The sequence below is a fragment of the Silene latifolia genome, chromosome 11 (assembly GCF_048544455.1).
Source record: "Silene latifolia isolate original U9 population chromosome 11, ASM4854445v1, whole genome shotgun sequence".
NCBI lineage: Eukaryota > Viridiplantae > Streptophyta > Magnoliopsida > Caryophyllales > Caryophyllaceae > Silene > Silene latifolia.
Window position 1 is genome coordinate 86,491,385 of NC_133536.1, and position 18,589 is coordinate 86,509,973.

General features: G+C 45.2%; 1 non-coding gene across 1 annotated transcript; it reads right to left on the reverse strand.

The window, feature by feature from the left end:
* Nucleotides 1-18,094: 18,094 nt before the first annotated feature.
* On the reverse strand, nucleotides 18,095-18,201 carry LOC141616009 (small nucleolar RNA R71). Its single transcript, XR_012530389.1, has one exon. It is a non-coding gene; the product is annotated as a small nucleolar RNA R71 (small nucleolar RNA).
* Nucleotides 18,202-18,589: the final 388 nt, after the last annotated feature.

Below are 18,589 nucleotides of genomic sequence, written 5' to 3' on the forward strand. Positions count from 1 at the left end.
TTGACCGAGGCTTGGACAAGGCGAAAGTCAAAGTATAGCCATCAGTTCAATCGAAGATTACAACTCGACGACTATGGCGACGCGAGGCGCTCAAGGGGTCCGAGCCAAGGACTGTCGTCGGGAACATTTTAGAGTCTGTCGACTATCGGGGAGGGTCGTTTAAAGTCCATTAGACTACGTAAGGAAGCTCGCCAGCCATAAGAAGAGACCATACCTGAGACTTAATCGAACTTCGCGGGGAAACAAGAAATGTTGAAAGCAGCAGGACGTCGGTAGAAACTGCTGGGGGGAATCCGCTTGCGTTGGTCTCAAGCGAACTCAGGCAAGAAAACTTGAGGTTGAAGTTGAATTTGCTTGCGTTGGTCTCAAACAAACTCTCGTTGGGGAATACACCGACGATTAGGGACATCTTGATCGTCGGGGAAGAAGGTCTTAAGTGAGCGGTACTGCAAAATACCACTGCGCCGAAACAAAATGAGCGATCGCAAAATACTGCTGCGAGGGATCAAATGAATTTGGACGATACTGCAAAATATTGTCGCGCTGGATAAAATGCGGGCGAAACGAAGAAAAATCGTCGAAACGGACCAAAATGATACAAAATGTCATCGAGGAAGAGGCGCACCAAAGATGGGCCCACAAATAACGAACTCATAACGAATTTTCGAAAATTCGTAAGGAGGGAACAAAAGGAAGAGGCGCAGCAAGAGCTGCGTCTCTTGGAAGAGGGCGCGCAGCGCGCTGCGTCCTTTCCCCAATTTGACAATTCTTGCGTAAAAACGCGAAATCAGAGGGTTTTATCTCATTATTTCGAAACACAAATTTTTCAATTTCTCTCTCAAATCTTCACCATTTCCGTCAAGGTTAGATTCAAAAGCTTGCTTGGAATATGACTAATCGAGGTATGTGTTTTAATCTTGCGTTAATCACCCGTATTTGTCGAATTTTGAGCCGCAAACATTAGGGTTTTCGACCCTTTTACTCGAAAATTTAGGGCTTTTCCCCCAAATGGGTTTGCTTTGCCAAATTGATGCTAGAAATGGATAGTAGGCAATGTTAGGAACATAACCATGTATTCACTTTGAATTTTCATCAAGTTTTGAGCCCTTGAGCGAATTTTGAGACGGTTTCACAGCTAGATCGAAAATGGCTTCGAAAATGGCCTTAGGATTGCCCATTTGTGATGAAACTTGATATTTGGGACCCTTGGGTGACGGGTAAACTTCCTGTCATCTCGGAATTTTGGTTGGTGACAACTTTTGCAGGGCACCTTTCTAGGGCATAACCGCCATTATAGCGAAATTCTGCCGAATTTTCGACTCGAACCCGGAACTAGGCTTTGACTTTGACTTGACTTGACCCAACTTGTCACATGAGTGGTTGAATTGGTGAGAATATGGCCAAGGATGGCCAGAAATGGGCGACTTCCGGGCCTTGAAGGCTTGAAATAGCTACTTAACAAAGGCTTGTCATCACGTGATGCGGCCTGGACTTGCTCTAATGTTGCAGGCGATGATGCTTCCACTTCCGGGAGGACTCCCATGGAGGTTGACGCCAGTGCGGTTGAGGAGGCTTTGGAGCAGACTTTCACCGACGCGGTGATGGCTGCTGCAGACGAGGTTCCTGAGGAGGAGGTTGCTGATGAGGAGGAGATTCCGCGACGGGCCCACCTCGGACGAGGGGGTCGTCAGCTGAGAGGAGCTCCCGCGTGGGCTGAGACTTGGGAGAGTAGACACCTTGTGTGGGCTGCAGAGGGTCACCTGTCCTACAGGACGGTGAAGAGCTTGGTAAATAGGAATTCCCTAACTCATTACTTATCCTCTTTTTGTTTTTCGTTCAAATTTCCTTCAAATTCACTTCAGAACTAAAGATAGCTTTATTTCGAATCATAATAGGAGGCCGGGAATATCCGGTCGTTCTCGGGGTACACGACGGCGATGGAGCACTACGAGCGGCTGTCGGAGGAGGAGAGGGCCATGATTGAGCGTGGAGCGTTCGGTCCTCTGGTTCAGGTCTGGAGGGATATCGTGAAGAGGAAGTTGCGGGCCAACCTTAGCCTGGTCCGCGCTTTCCTGGATCGATTTTGGGATACGACTTCCACGTTTCACCTGCCTTTTGGTGAGGTGGGAGTCACCTTGGAGGATTACGGCATGATTTCAGTGCGCCGTGCGGGATCGAGGAGATGGTGTGGCCGGAGCGGCATGAGAGCGGATTCGGCCGAGGCGAGGAGGTTGATCGGTGGAACGTCGCCGAAGGCTGTTGCAGTCGGGTTTGGTACCCAGTACCTATGTTCGAGATTACTTCGCAGGGAAGACCCGGATCGGTGGTGATCGATGGGAGGGAGACGCTCCTCCTCCTTGTACTGGTGAGCAGAGGGCTCGTCGTGGCTTTGGTGGTTCTTGTCTTCGATTTACCTCGGAGACAAGGGTGAGAGACTGTCGACGAAGCTTCTTCCCTTTCTTCTTGCCGACCGAGCTCCCTAGGGCGTTGGGACCGGGTCATCTGCTGGTTTTGCGGTCCTCATCCGCTTCATGAGGGCCATGGTTCGTCCGGAGTTGATGGAGAAGGGGACTTCTCCGGCGCTGTCGGACACAGGCTCTTGTTGGAGGTATGAACCTTCCTTTGGACCAAAATAAATTCCTTTCTTTTATCAAAGATCGAAAGATCGTCATTGGTTATCCCGTTTTACGTGCGTGGGTGTACTCTTACTTCCGGGCCTCGCGCCCAAGAGGACGGAGCGCCGGCTGGAGAGGGCCTATCCCGTGGTGAGGATTGGGTCATGTGCCGGACGAAGAGCAAGCGTTCTTCTCACAATGTCTACCGGCGGGATGTGAACGCCCTTCACTTGGTGAGCGGCGTGAGTATCCCGTTTGTATGCATTTATACTTCTTTCCCTTCATCCGATCATAGGAATGATCTCTGTCTTTATCTTGTCACGGTGGGTGCCCAGGACCTTGGGCGGAGTATGCCGAGGCACCTCCTTTTGTTCCGAGGTCCTTCGACCTAGGAGCCCGAGTCATTTGTTGTTGTGGACGTCGATGGGTCATGTGTGGTACTTAGGCGAGCGTTTGGCTCGTCAGTGCTCTCGGGGTGCATTGACGGTTCCTATTGACCCTCCGAGGACGATGTTCGGGGAGCCTTCGAGGCCGAGAGGGAGGCGGAGACTTGGTGGTGCCGGTGGCGATGACCTCCTTCGCTCGGGTGAGGACTACTCGGCGTTCCTTTATGGGAGGTTGGCGTACTGGCCGGTAGTGGTGAGTATCCTTTTATTTCTCTTTGATTGGCTTCGGGAATTACGATGAAGGATCACCGATTAATGAAAGCTTACTTGTCTTTGCAGGAGGTTGAGGCGGCGGGCATCGAGCCCCCAGTGTATCCCGAGACCCTCGAGTACACCGACGCGACCGGGAGGACGACGATCTCCGAGTTGCGTGATTTTGACGTGGCTGTGACGGATGCTGGCCTAGACGACTGGCAGCATCTGATTCGGAGGGTGAGTTTTTTACTTTGCATAATTTTTTTTTTTTTGTAAGAACACATTTGATTAAACTTGTTCAGTTTACTGAGAAGCTTTTGAAACGCAGGTTACGCCATCTCGGTTCGTGGCACTATGGAGGGTGGCCAACCGGCTACGAGCTACGGCCATCGAGGCACTTGTCGGCGGTCGAGGTTGTCAGGTATGAACCTTGCTTGATCTCTTTTGACTTTTTGATTTCCAGTTTTGTTTGAATTGGTTGACATGAGCCAACTTGTTGCTGTTCTCAGGCCGATCGTGAGCTGGAGCGAGAGTTAGCCTTGATCCGGGAGGAGACGGCTCGTTTGTCGAGGGAGCTCGAGTTTCGGGACGCCGAGATTGCCACTCTTATGGCGAGGGTTGCCGAGTTGGAGGGTGCTCAGCAGTCTGCGTGGTCTTTGTAGTCTTGATTTTGAACATTTTTGGACTTGTTTGGGGCGAAGCCCCCAGTTTGCACATCTGGATTTGTTTGGGGCGAAGCCCCCAGTTTGCTCGTACATTTGCTTTTTTGTTGTATATACGATGGCCTGAGTGCCTTTTGCTGCTGGGTTGTGTTGTTTGTATCTGCAGGTTAGCTTTTGGACAAGTTTGGTAGACAACGGTTTGCACCGTCATGCTGCCGAAATTCACATAGAAAAACACATTCATTTACATTTTTATATACGCATAAGGCCTTTAATTGGTGCAAAATGAGACTCGAAAAGGACGCGAAAATGCAAAAATGCAAAAATTTTGTCGGAAATGACTGGACGATAGGGAGGGTTACCCCCGCAAAAAAAAAAAGAAAAGAAATATATAAGTTAGAAAATGAAGAAAATAGAAGTGAAATGATTAAATAAAAGTGAAAATGAAAAAGAAAAGAATCAAAGAAAGGAATTAAAATGAAAACTAAATATAAAAGTGTGAGAAAAAATGGCCGAAAATGCCGACGTCGCCTCGAAATGCGCGTTCATGGATCAAGGAAACCTGGAGCATGGTAAATTTCGCGGATTTACCAAAATAAAATCCCGTAGGAATAGGAAATTATTCGGTTATAGAATTAGGAAAGATCCAAACGCGGAAATCACAGAAGTGATGCTAGGGAAGAGGCGCAGCAAGAGCTGCGTCCCTTTGAAGAGGCGCAGCAGGTGCCGCGCCTGTTCCCAAGTAGGTCGGTTCTGACAGATTTTTGGAAACAGCAATTAGTATAAATAGAAGCGTCGATGAAGCTTTAAATCATACGATTCTTCCTTCTCTTCTTCGTCGATTCACATATAAAACTCCCCATAAATTTTCAAGAGAAAATTATCATCATGAATACCCTAGAAATTCGCTTGAAGGAATGGACTAACGAGTTTTCGAATATTGAGAAACATGACATGGGTGCTTACAACCTTGGGTCTTTGTTGAGTTTGAAACTCATTAAGGTAGTAAAACCGTTCTTAGATGCATGTCTTGATTATTGGGATCCAAATTATCATGTTTTCGCGTTCCCAGGAGGTGATATTTGTCCTTTTAGGAGGAAATTGTCGCTATTGGCGGGTGGGACCCCGAACATCTACCTGCCATCCCTTCCACTTCACAAGGGTATAAGAGCAAGTTTAGAGATTTGCTTGGACTTACTAGGCTTGAGGTAGATCGTCTTGTTACTTCGAAAGGCGTGCGGATGCTAGACTTTATGGATCGATTCATCAACAGGGCCGACCCTACTGTCTCTTATGTCGCTAGAAGGAGAGCATTTGGCTTCTGTTTGCTTCACGTTTATGTCTTTCAGGGACATGTTGATGAAGATTTGAGAGGTGATCCCCGCCTATTGGGTCTCGTTGAGCAAATGGAGTCGCAGCAGAGCCCGACTTGCTTGTGCTTAGGGAGATTATCTTGGGCTTGGATAATAGGAAATCCAACCGCGATCTTCCATTTTTGGGGAGTCCCGTCATCTTACAGGTAAAAAGACACCCTCTTTTTTCGTTTTTCTTTTTTTCGTTTTTTTTTTTTTTTTTTTTTTTTTTTTTTTTTTTTTTTTTTTTTTTTTTTTTTTTTTTTTTTTTTTTTTTTTTGGGTGTCTAATACCTGTTTTGGTAGGTTTGGCTTATGGAACGTCTCCGATTGCTCGAGCCCCCAGTTCATGCACTTTCCTATCATGCCCGTATGATTTCGATGAGGACACGGCTGTACATGGTGGATTTTACCCGGGTCTGCGATTATTGGAAGAACAAGCTGAAGACTGATGATGGCCCTTTGATCAGGTGGGTTGTACCGTGGTGGCATCTCAAGTCCGTCTCTGGAGTGTCTTCTTTGGATCCTACTAGGTCCGTGCGCATCCCTGGATTGGAGTTCATGGTATGCATCTTCCCTGAGAGATTGATGAGGCAAGTCGGGTTGAAGCAGATGATTCCCAGGCTTGACACCGTTCCGCAGACTGCTATGGCGCTTACTACAGAGAGCCGAAGAGAGTGGGCTATGAAATGGGCCCAAAGAAATATGTGGTTCTTGAGCTTCTCCTCCAATGCCTTGTGGGTGTCGGATTCTTATCTGAGGTGGAGGAAGGCCGCAACCCGGAAGAGCGAAAGCGAGGAAGCGCGAGCCCGTTGACTACAAAGTACGCGAGGGAGAGAAAGAGAAGGAGAAGCATCTGACTGAAGGAGAAGAGGAAGCCGGGTTCCAAGTCATTCATCCTTCGAAGAAATCGAAGACTACTCCTGTCGCAGAGGTGGTGGTTGGCAAGAATGGGAGAGTCAGGCCTCGAGAAAGACCGTTGGTGATTAGGTCTAAAGTGGTGCAGGAGCGCCCGGCTCGAGGCCGTGATAAGAAATATGACAAGAACGACAAAGGCAAGGGAAAGATGGAGGAATAGCCCAAGTCTTATTATTATTATTTGATTATTATTTATTATTGTTGTAATAAAAGGGAGGGATTTTTAGAATCCTAGCCTAGTCGATTTTTATTATTTGTCGTATTATTATTATTAGAAATTGAATGAAATGCAAAAGGCTAAGTGGTTACGAAACCGTTGTGATTTTCTTTAATTATTCTTGTCGAATTTCAAATGCAATGCAAATGTCCTTCTATTTACATTTTAAATAAAATGGTGGGTTGAATCCCGTGAAGGATTGCCTACGTATTCACTTAAAAGTGAAATCAAACCCTTGCGCGTAGTTCGAGTAAATGTAAAAGAATAATTGTTCGAAGCAAGAGCTCGTAATGAACATAGAAAATAAGCATGAGCTTTTGCTTACTCTGGAGGTGCGAATTTAGTTTGTTTGATGATACGAGGATGACAAGTTTACCAAAATGCAAGAGCATAGTGACATTCAAAAGGGCCAGGGGCCGCTTATTTAGTGCCGCAAGAGCGACACGCGGGTTTACGCGAGGCGCGTTTCTGTTCTATCCTAGGCATAGTATCGTTTCAGTTGGTCGAGATTTGTGGGGTTTGAGAACTCATTCCCATCTAGGTCTGTGATTCTAACCGCACCCCTTGGGAGTATGGATTTGACTAGATATGGTCCGGCCCAGTTAGGTTTGAATTTTCCCCTTGGGTCGACAGGTAAAAGAGCTCTGACCGATTTGAGAACCAAATCTCCGTCTTTGATGTTTCTTGGCCTAACCCTTTTGTTGAAAGCTCGTTTGATACGTGCTTGATATGTTTGGACATTATGTAAGGCATGAAGCCTACGTTCATCCAAGAGGATGAGTTCTTCGTATCTATCTTTCTTCCAATCGGCTTCAGGGATCTGACTCTCTAGTAGGATGCGCAAGGATGGTATTTCTAGCTCGACTGGTTGTACGGCTTCCATGCCGTAAGTCAAATAGAAAGGAGTAGCCCCGGTGGGCGCCCCGACGGATGTTCGATACCCCCACAAAGCGAAGGGTATTTTGCTTGGCCAATCTCTATAATTGTCAGTCATTTTCTTGAGGATTGTGACGACGTTCTTGTTAGCCGCTTCTACCGCGCCGTTAGTCTGTGGTCTATAGGGCGATGAGTGATGATGCTTGATCTTGTACTTGGCTAGCAACTGTTCGGTTTCGGCTTGGAAGTGGGACCCATTATCGCTGATGATCTCATGTGGGCAACCATATCGGCAGATGATGTTATTTTGTATGAATTTGGCTACATTTTTGGCCGTGAGAGCGGTGTAGGAAGCCGCTTCTACCCATTTGGTGAAGTAGTCAATTGCTACTAGGATGAAACAGTGACCTCCTGTTCTCGCCGGGGTTATTTTCCGATTATGTCGATTCCCCATGCGGAGAATGGCCAAGGAGATGTCATTGTGTAGAGCAACGAAGGAGGGACGTGTTGTACGTTCCCGAAGATTTGACAGTTGTGGCAATGCCTCACATATTTGATGCAATCGGATTCCATTGTGGTCCAATAGTACCCTAGACGTGTGATTTTCTTTGCCATCATAGGTCCACTCATATGAGGACCGCATTCTCCGTCGTGGACTTTTTCCATCACTTTTCGTGCCTGTGAATGATCAAGGCAACGTAGGACTACACCAAGAGGTGTTCTTTTGTATAATTCTCCTTGCATGAGGACGTATTGTGAAGCTAGTAGGCGTATAGCTCGTTGTCCCCTTTTGTCCATATCCGGTGGATAGGTACCATTAAGCTTGAAGTTCAGGATTGCTTGGAACCCGGGGTTCTGTGCGATTTCTTCTTCATCGGTAATTTGATGGACATAAGCGCTCTCGACCGCCGTTCGATACACAAAGGCATTTCCATCATGTAATCTGGCATATTTATCAAAGATGCAAGTTTCGCAAGAGCGTCTCCAAATTGATTTTCCTCCCGAGGTAGGTGCAAGTAGGTTACGTGATCAAAGAATTGAGCGACTTGGTCAATCCTAGCTTGATAGGGTGCTAGGCTTTCGCTTCGGATTTTCCAAGATCCCGTAACTTGGTTGATGATTAGTGACGAATCTCCATGTACTCGGAGGTTTTTGATGCCTAAGCTTACTGCCGCTTGTAGTCCAATTAAACAAGCCTCATACTGCTGGGCGTTGTTTGTCACCTCGAAGTCGAGTTTGACAACGATCGGTGTATGCTCACCTTCGGGAGAAATGAGCAACACTCCTATCCCAAATCCTCTTAGGTTTGATGCTCCATCAAAGTATAGGTCCCAGGAGTCTACATCTGTTTGAAGTATATCCTCGTCGGGAAATGACCAAGTATCGATGGCTTGTGCGTCGTTGATGGGATTTTTTTGCGAAGAATTCGCGACAGCGCGACCCTTTATTACTTTTAGTGGCACGTATTTGAGGTCAAATTCTGAGAGCATCATGGTCCATCTTGCTAGGCGTCCATTGAGGACAGGTTTCTCGAAGAGGTATTTGACTGGATCCATCTTGGAGAATATTTTGACGGAGTAGCTAAGCATGTAGTGGCGTAGCTTCTTTGTTGCCCACACAAGAGCGAGGCATGTCTTTTCGAGTTGTGAGTATTTGCACTCGTATTCCAAGAACTTCTTACTTAGATAGTAAATAGCTCTTTCTTCACTTCCTACGGTTTGAGCTAGCATGGCACCCATGGCGGTTTCGGTTACCGTGAGATACAAACCAAGAGGTTGATCTTGTTGTGGTGGCATGAGCACTGGTGGTTTAGCCAATATCTCCTTGATTCGGTCGAACGCCTTTTGACAATCATCATCCCACATGGTGTGGTCTGTCTTCTTGAGTTTCTTGAAGATAGGCTCGCAAATCATTGTAAGTTTCGATATGAATCGACTTATGTATTGAACTTTTCCCAGGAATCCTCGACTTCTTTTTTTCGTTTGAGGTTGTGGCATTTCAATCAGAGCTTTGATTTTCGAGGGATCTATTTCTATACCTCGTTGGCTAACGACGTATCCTAGGAGTTTGCCAGATGTTACCCCAAATGTGCATTTCTGAGGATTGAGTCTCATGTTATACTTTCGTAGCCTTGCGAAGAACTTGCGAAGGTTCGCAATATGTCCCTCTCTCTCTTTGGATTTGACGATCATGTCATCTACGTATACCTCAACTTCTTTGTGCATCATGTCATGTAAGAGTGTAGTTGCGGTGCGTTGGTATGTAGCTCCAGCGTTGATCAATCCGAATGGCATTACTGTATAGCAATAGGTTCCCCATTGGGTGACGAACGCGGTCTTGTGCATGTCTTCCATGGCCATTTTGATTTGGTTATAACCCGCATATCCATCCATGAAGGATAGCAAAGCGTGGTCTGCAGTGTTGTCCACCAATATGTCGATGTGGGGTAGAGGAAAGTCGTCTTTCGGACTTGCTTTGTTCAAATCTCTAAAGTCAACACAAACTCGAATTCTCCCATCCTTTTTGGGTACGGGTACTATGTTAGCCACCCAGTCAGAATACTCGGAAACCTTGATGAACCCGGCTTTGAATTGCTTATCAACTTCTTCCTTGATCTTTAGGGCCCATTCTGTTCTCATCCGTCAAGCTTACATTTTACGGGCTTGAAACACTGGCTTAATCGGAATTCTATGTTCGGCGATATCCCTATCGATCCCTGGCATGTCTTTGTAGGACCAAGCGAAAACATCTTTGAATTCATTTAGGAGGTCTATGAAGTCGGCCCGTTCGGTAGAGCTCAAGGTAGTCCCTATCCTAAGTTCTTTGGGTTCTAGTTCAGTTCCTACATTGATGGGTTCGGTGTCCTCATTCATCGGTCCCCCTTCCCTTTCCCGTAGTATTTCTTTGGCTACGTAGGGAGGTATTTCGGTCAACTCTGGGTTTTGGTCATCCTCAGTATCATCATAAACAGAATTGCACTCAAAATAACGCAAAGAGTAAGCAGAACCTGATTTATTCATATTAAGATTTGAGTAAAGTTGAAACAAAGAAGCCAACTGATCCATGGTCCGTGGCGGCAAAGGAACGAGAGTTGGGGCATTTCCGAACTATCGTGACTACTTGAAAGCAAGCTAGGAGAAACGAAAGGAGTGGGGGTGACGACGGGGAGTAGACTCTCTAATGACTTCTCTAGACTCGACTCGACTCCGACTCCGACTCGATTCGAACTCGTCGTCTTCGGCTCTTCCTTGAACATCTCTCCTTCTCCAGTGGTGAGCTTGAAGAGTCTTCCTTGATTGTTGGTCCATTTGATTGATTTTCTCCATCCTTTCTGCTGCTTTGTATCGATTTCTGTGATTAACGCGGTGGGGTTGAAGCGATCGTCTTGAAGTATTGTAGTAATGATCTCATCCTGCGCGGCCTTAACAAATCGGTCCTCCCCAAACAGGAGGCTAACAGCTTGTTCGTCTAAGCAAGGTGCTTGACGGGTTTTGACGGTAGGAACCGTTTCGGAAGGGATAAAGTAGCAATCGTGAAAGATCTCGATTCCGGCTAACTTCCTCTCGAGGTAATGCCAAGGTTCGGGAAACCCGTGATAGAGTTCCGAACTTCCTTCTTGAACGAAGTATCCATTTAAGGTGGGGAGATATGGCCTCATTTGGACTCCTACATACTTGCGATTTTGGACTTGAGCAAGCATTTCGAGAACTTCTTCAGCTGTGGGTTTGTACCCTAGTCCAAGTGGTATTCTTGATGAGTTGCCTTTCTTGTATGGCGCGAAGGTGTTCTTCCGAATTGGGTTCAAAGGCATTCCAGGGAAGTATCCCTGATTCTTGAGTATGTGATTGACCACCAAGTTAGAGTAGGGATTGTAGTATAAGGGTGCCAACTCGCTTTCTATGACACTTACACTTTGGAAGCCCCCAAGTTCGTATATGGGATCCGCAAGGACTTGATTGCTTGACTGTTTCTCGATTATTGCCTTGATAGGCGACGAAGTGATTGTCACAACTTTGCCATTGAGTGGGATCTTGATCTTTTGGTGAAGGGTGGATGTTACCGCTTTGGAGGCATGAATCCAAGGCCTTCCCAGAAGTATGTTGAATGAAGCTTCGATGTCCACTATTTGGAAGTTGACTTTTCGTTCGATTGGTCCCGTGGCTATGGTTAGGCTAGCAAGTCCAACCACTTTTCGTCGCGTACCGTCATATGCGCGTACACCTTGACTTGTAGGGGTCCAATCCGACTCTTTCATGCCTAGTTTATATGCCGTTTTGAGGGGTATGACGTTGACCGCGGAGCCATCATCTACCAAGGTCATTGGCACATTTTTCTTTAGACAGATGACAGTGATGTATAGAGCAAGGTTGTGACTAGCGCCAAAAGGTGGCAAGTCTTCGTCTGAGAAAGTAATAGGATTACTTAACTTCGGTGATTCTTGGAAGACCAAGTTGACTACATCTTCGGGAGTAGAGTTATGCGCTACATTCAATTTGGCCAAAGCTTGCAGTAAAGCTTGGCGGTGTGGAAATGAGCTTGCCACTAGTTGCCAGACTGAAAGATCAGCCTTGGTTCTTTGTAATTGCTTGAGCAAATGATCGGTGGGGTCGTCTTCGTTGTCATTTGGTGTGATGACATTGGTTGGACTGTTTTGAGTAGTACTTTGGTATGGACGGCCCGAGCGAGTTAGGTGATCCACATCTTGGTCTTCGCCATTTTGGACTATCTCTTTTACCAAAGAGTTTTCAATGAGGTATTCGTCTTCATCGTCATCGGCCCAAACCCCATTGATTGCGGCTAGTTCCCTCATTCTCATGATGTCGCTTTCTAGTTGTATGATTTGATCGACTAGCTTGTCGACCATGGTGACTACTTCTTGCATAGTGGCATTTTGAGAGAAGGTCAATGGTACGCGTTCTTTAGGCGTTGCCTTGGGATCGCGTAAGACCATTACCATGTTTTCTAGTTCCCACACTTGTCTATCTACATTCCTTGCCCATGCGATGAAGTCGGAAATGGTAGGGGAGATGGTAGAGTAGAGTCTTTCTTTCTCAATTGCATGAATTTCATTTTCGGTGGGAGAAATGAGATGTGAGCAATCTAAGGTAGATTCGTCACTTGTAATCACTAGAACTCCAAGAGGATTCTGAGTGTTGTTGGGCTTACCTCCTGGTGGAATTGGAAGCCGACCATCTTCAATCATATCTTGAAGCACATGTTTCAATTTGTAGCATTTTTCTGTGTCGTGCCCCTTGCCCCTATGGTATTCACAAAGAGGAATTTTCATCCCAAAACTTGGACTTCCTTTCGGGTTCGGGAGTAGGTCCAATGGGTTGGAGTTTGCCTTGCTTCATTAGCCTTTTCAGAGCATTGGAGTACGTGTCCCCAAGGTTTGTGAACTTCCTTGGTGGGCTAGTTTTCTTGGATGGCTCGAGAAGGTTAACTTCGTCGGTCTTGCTAGTAGAGCCGTATGAACGACTTGTGGACCCTTGATATCCTCGACCTACCGTTTTGGACAAGAGCCCTTTACGGATGTCATCTTCAATTCGTGTCCCCAACACGGTTAAATCTTTGAAAGTCTTGATGTTTTGATATCTCAAATGGTTGGCATATATGGGCTTGAGATTGTCCACGAATTTCTCCACAAGAGTGGCCTCATCTGGGCGTTCTACTAGTTGAGTACTAGTCTTCCTCCACCTACTTAGAAAGTCGGTGAATCCTTCCTTGTCATTTTGGGTAAGAACCTCTAGAGTGCGCATGTTGACTTGGATCTCGGCATTATCCGCGTATTGTTTCGAGAACTCAATGGCGGCGTCTTCCCAAGTAGCGACCTTTTTGTGATCTAAAGTGTAGAACCATTGCTTTGGGATGGTGTCAAGAGATGAAGGAAAGATCCTTAAGAACATCTCGGGTTTGATGCCTTTGATACACATGTAGTCCTTGAAGGCGCGGATGTGGTTCAAAGGGTTCTCATGTCCTTTAAACTTAGGGATATCCGTCATGCTAAAGTTAGTGGGCAATTTGGAATTGACGGCCTCATACTTTCGATTGTTCTCCCTGTAAATGTCATCCCCCTTAAGGTACATCAATTGCTCCTCTAGGTATTGGAGTCTTTTCTCAGCTGCAGTTGTCCCTATGAGAGGATTCTCACCTTTGGACTCGTCATCGGAAAAACCTAGTACTTCACTTTTAATGGGAGGTAGCTTTCCCTCTACATCAAAGATGCGGCCTTCGATAAGCTCAAGGCGGTCATAGGTTTGTTCTTGAGTGATTTGCATTTGGGTTATCGCGGCTAGGATTCGATCATTACTCTCTTGAATTTTTGGAGGTTTGTATCATCACTTGACCAGGCATCTTGGAAACTGGATAAGAGACCGGCGACGAATCAAAACACGATCGACCATTCTATCACATTTGCTAAAAGAGGAAAAGTTTGACTCGTGAAGTGGGTGTGTGCCACTTGTGTTGAGTGAGTTTTTGAAGAAAGACAAGGTCTTTGAAAATGTGTGTCCTAGCCAACTGTAGTGTAGTTGTAGGAGTGGACTCGAAGTGAGGTTTTGAAATGGGCTTGTGGCCCGAATTTTGACAAACGGACAGAGTTTTGACCGGACTTTGTACTAATTAAAGGCCCTATTTTCGAAATTCTTGATTGAAAACGGGTTTTGATTTTTTTGAAAATTCGTCATGATTTGTTTTGAAATGGTGATCACATAAGGTTTTGCATATTTATACAAGCATTATAACGGGATGCCGAGTGCATTTAGAAAGGTTTTGGTTTAAAGGGTGGGTTGCCATGCCGAACCATCAAACCCGAAGTCTGTGGAGAGGCTCGTGCCAAACAAGAGTAAGGCCGATTCCTAGTCCATTTCCTCAAGTAGTGAAGGCCCTTGATACAAACAAGAGTAAGCATCATGGTATGGATGACGTCAATCGCTATCCATCCTTAGGCCCAAATAAGAATTAGGACCGTTTAGACGGGACGATTGGTCGAATGGGTTGGGTTGGGCCTAGGAAGGCCGAATTTAAACGGTCTAGGAAGACCGAGTTATGAAAACCGACAATTGTCTTGTACAAACTTATTCCCTAACCTTGTTCGAGTTTCACCCTAGCTACACGTAAGTGTATGATCCCAATGAGTCGCCAAACCGTGGACAGCGGGCCGCCACGGGGCGCTTGGGACGAAGGGGCTCGAAAACAAGCGTTTGCATTTTGTAAGGAGTCGCCACCAATTTTTATGGGAAATTGGAACCGTTCGAATACCTCGTGTCATGTCAGGACACAAAGTAGTGACATGAACACTAAGCAATCGTTACCCTTAGCATTCTATGTCTAGAATGACTCTCGTGGATGCCAATGAACACGGGTGCTCACGGAGATCTGGAGTAAGGGGTGAGGGTACGTATTAGGAAGCTCTTTTGATCGAACACCTAATCCCGCCCGCCTCGATAGCGGCCTCTACTAATGATTAGGGAGTTTATTCGCACTCGATATATCGTCGGCTATATGCATGCTATGCAACATCCAATAAATTAATCCTAGCATGTGAATTAGACTAAGTCGGTGAACACGTAATTAGCAAACAATTGATATCGAAGTCGGGATTTAATATTGATTTACATGTGAGAACATACAAACAATACAAGAATGAAAACAATAAATATGAATTACAATAATGAAAATTACAATAATTACATCGGATAGGCGATTTATGTCGAAAATACCTTTAAAACGGATAATTTGAGAAAAAGGAATAAGAGAAATAATTAACGAACAGATATTAACGTGATCATACGAATATTAGTTGATTAATACGTAGCTAATTAGGTCAAGGCAGAAAGGAAGTTGAGATTTAACTCATCCTGGAACAGCAATAGAAAATCGTGCCCTTTGGAAGAGGCGCAGCGATTCTTTGCGTCATTCCAAGGGTGAGTTTGGGCCGTGAAGCCGAATCGCAAACCGTTAATGTCAATTGTTAATTTAATGATTGATTACGACAATAATTACTCGGATGAAAGTGATTAGCATGTTATTTACATATGAATGATGGTCATGAAAGCAATAAACAATGAAACATGAATGAGACGGAAATTAGACGGATTAATTATGTGAAGGGTCGATGTTAATGAACGATTAATTAGTGACATCGGTGAATGAAACTAAACATGACAAACTATCAATGAATATGGATGCAAATATATCAACGATGAACTCCAGAAACTCAATATGAACGAAATTGAACTTCTAAAACCCAGATTTGAATATTAATGACAAAAACCCGTAAATATTGATTATCTAGGATTTAAGTCGGAACAATGATGAATTAAGCATGAACATGATGATGATTAATATACATGTGAATTGATATGTTATTATGATGAACGAATTAATGAACAAAAAGAAACAAATAAAACAAACACAAACACGAATTACAGAGGACGGAGAAGAAGAAAAGAAGCAGAACTGCTGGCCCTCACGAAGAGGCGCGGCAGTGCTGCGCTCCTTCAAGAGGCGCAGCAGATTCTTTGCGTCTTTTCTCTTCGCTCTCTCTCCGGAAATCCGTAAAAAGGTTTTAAAGACGGTTTTTAGAAATCGGTTTTAATGGTGTGTTCGACATAAATCTTACAATTGTTATGCGATAAACAAAATACAATAAATAAAGGGAATTATACACCCTCAGACTTACATGTTGTTGTGAAACGAGAAGAACTAAGAAGATCGATTAGTGATGCTCGACGCGAATGCAAGGAAAGAGTGCCTCGTAAGAGGAAAACGATTGAACAAATTGATTAATTAGATTGATTGAGTGTAGTGGTCAAATTGGTCGGTCATGCAACGGAGATCTGAGAGGTACCGGACCCTGAAAGATCCAAGCTTACGTGGTCGAATGTTCAAGCACGTAGGCGCCAATTAGTTAGAACAAAGTCTAGAATGCAAAGGGAGAAGAGAAGGGCGGACACTCGCGTGAGAAATATGAGGAACGAAAGCTCCTATTTATACTAATCACACGGAGGAATAGGGTTTCGGAGACTCTTTGGAAGTGAATCTCGGAAAGATATAAAAAAGATACGTAAATCATGCAAAGAAGGGCCTGGGAAGAGGCGCAGCAGCCACTGCGTCTCTTGGAAGAGGCGCAGCACCTGCTGCGTCTATTCCCAGGAGGTTTCCTCCTGTTTAAGAAAGATTTCCGTGTTTTAGTTATGGTAGGACGGATTTAATTCGATTATCTTTTGAATATTACGGGATATTATTTGCCAAAAGATAAAATTTGAGAAATATGGAATAGAAATATCCGGAACATTCCAGAACATTCTGACTCGGGATTTTACAGCTATCAGAAAAATGGAGACGGTTTTTGACCCGGACTCCGAATGTACTCTAATTACTGTCAAAACGACCGTATCGGGACGTGGATGACAACTAAGAGGCTGACATTAATTTTTGAGCAATCACTTGACGATAATCTTACGAACTGTCACTAATCGTTCCGCGAACCAAACATGCGGCCCAATCATCACCGGGTGGTTTGCGAGGGGTGCAGAAACGAGGTGTCTACACATGGTAGTAATGTGACGATGTTAAGAATAGGCTAGACAGTTGATTGTGAGAACCTGTGACCATAGCAATATAACTGTAATATGTTTAGTTGAGTGCACGCTTCTAAATAAATTTAATTTGGTTAAATTCGCTCCTAGATCGGAATATTGGATTGAACAGACCTGCTATGAACAATAGACTACCCTAATGAGGGCGGAAGTTAAGTTAGTTGTAATCTAGGGTGGATAGCGGACCGGAAAGACCTTTCCCTTGCCCTTCTCATAGTAGATTGTCTAGACTATTTATGACTGAGTTAGTGAACTGCCATGGTGAACCGAAATCCTGACATACCTCTCCTTATCTGATCAATCTTAGCTTTTTCTTACCTTTATCGCTCTTGTCTTTATTTCCCTTGCCTTACATCTTCAGTAGTTTAGAAAACCAATTTTAAAACCCCCAATTGTGACCCGACAGACGTACTTAGCAGATAGATACTTAGCCTCCCTGTGGAGATCGACCCTACTTACCGCTTACTTCTGTTAGTAGTAATAGGTATTTATTTTTGGTACCTAACGACGGTATCAAATTTTGGCGCCGTTGTCGGGGAGGCAATAGCCTATTTGTCTGTTTCTGTTTCGTTTGTCTCTCCGTCTCAGGAAATTTTAATTCCTTGAGACAGTTCTTATTTATTTTCTCCACTGCTGTTTATGCCCAGGTCTAACAGGTCAGAGTTAGTTCCAGCTGATCCTAAACCAGAAAGGACCTTTCATTGTAGACAGAGACTGCAGAGAAAGATTCAAAAGGAAGCCTTGAGTACTTTTGAACCTGAGCTAGAACACTTTCTTTTTGCTGAAGATCCGTCTTGTGAAGAAGACAAATCTATTTCTGCCATAAATCCAGTGAAAATGCCTAATATCGCGAGTCACTCAGAGCCCACAGCTGCCTCAATCACTAAAGGTTTCAAACTTGCGACCGAGGATGGGAATACATTTGACATTCGACCGTCCTATATCAATCTGGTTGAACGGAACCTGTACCGAGGTATGGCGGGTGAAGATCCGCGTAATCATATGGAAGTTTTCACTGACTATTGCTATACCATTCCCGTTACTAAGGGAGTGACCCATGACAAGATTAAGGAGGTCCTATTTCCTTTCTCTTTGACCGATGAAGCCCGAGAGTGGCTCACTGATCTTTATCGAACTACAGGTGGGATCACCAACTGGGAGACCCTGGCCCTTGCCTTCTATAAAAGGTATTTTCCTCCACAACGAACTAATCAACTGAGAGGAAAAATTACAAGTTTCAAGCAAGCACCAGATGAGAAAATCTATGAAGCTTAGTGCCGGTTTAAGAAATTGGTGAGGTCTCTTCCTCATCATGGTTTCGATCACTTGGAAGATCTGTGGTTCCGAGTCCGTGACCTTGCCGTTTCCCGACCTACCCCGTCTTACACCTTTGACCACTGTGACGGGTAGGTTACCTCCACCCCTACCTTCCTACCACCTTACACTCGCTCCACCTACTACTTCCGCTCCTAAGAAGTGGAAGAGACCGGAGACTGGAGAGGGGTCCACACCGACTGAGGCTGGGCAGGCTTCCACGCCCACGCCTAAACCGACCCCTATCCCCACTCCTTCTGTCACACAACCGGTTCTGCCGGCTAATTTTGTTCCTCCTACGTCTTTTGTGGTGCCTGAGGTCATGGACCAAGGGCGTCGTGACGTTTTGTTACTTGAGATGTGCAGTCGCGTAGCTCGTATAGAGCGGGATCA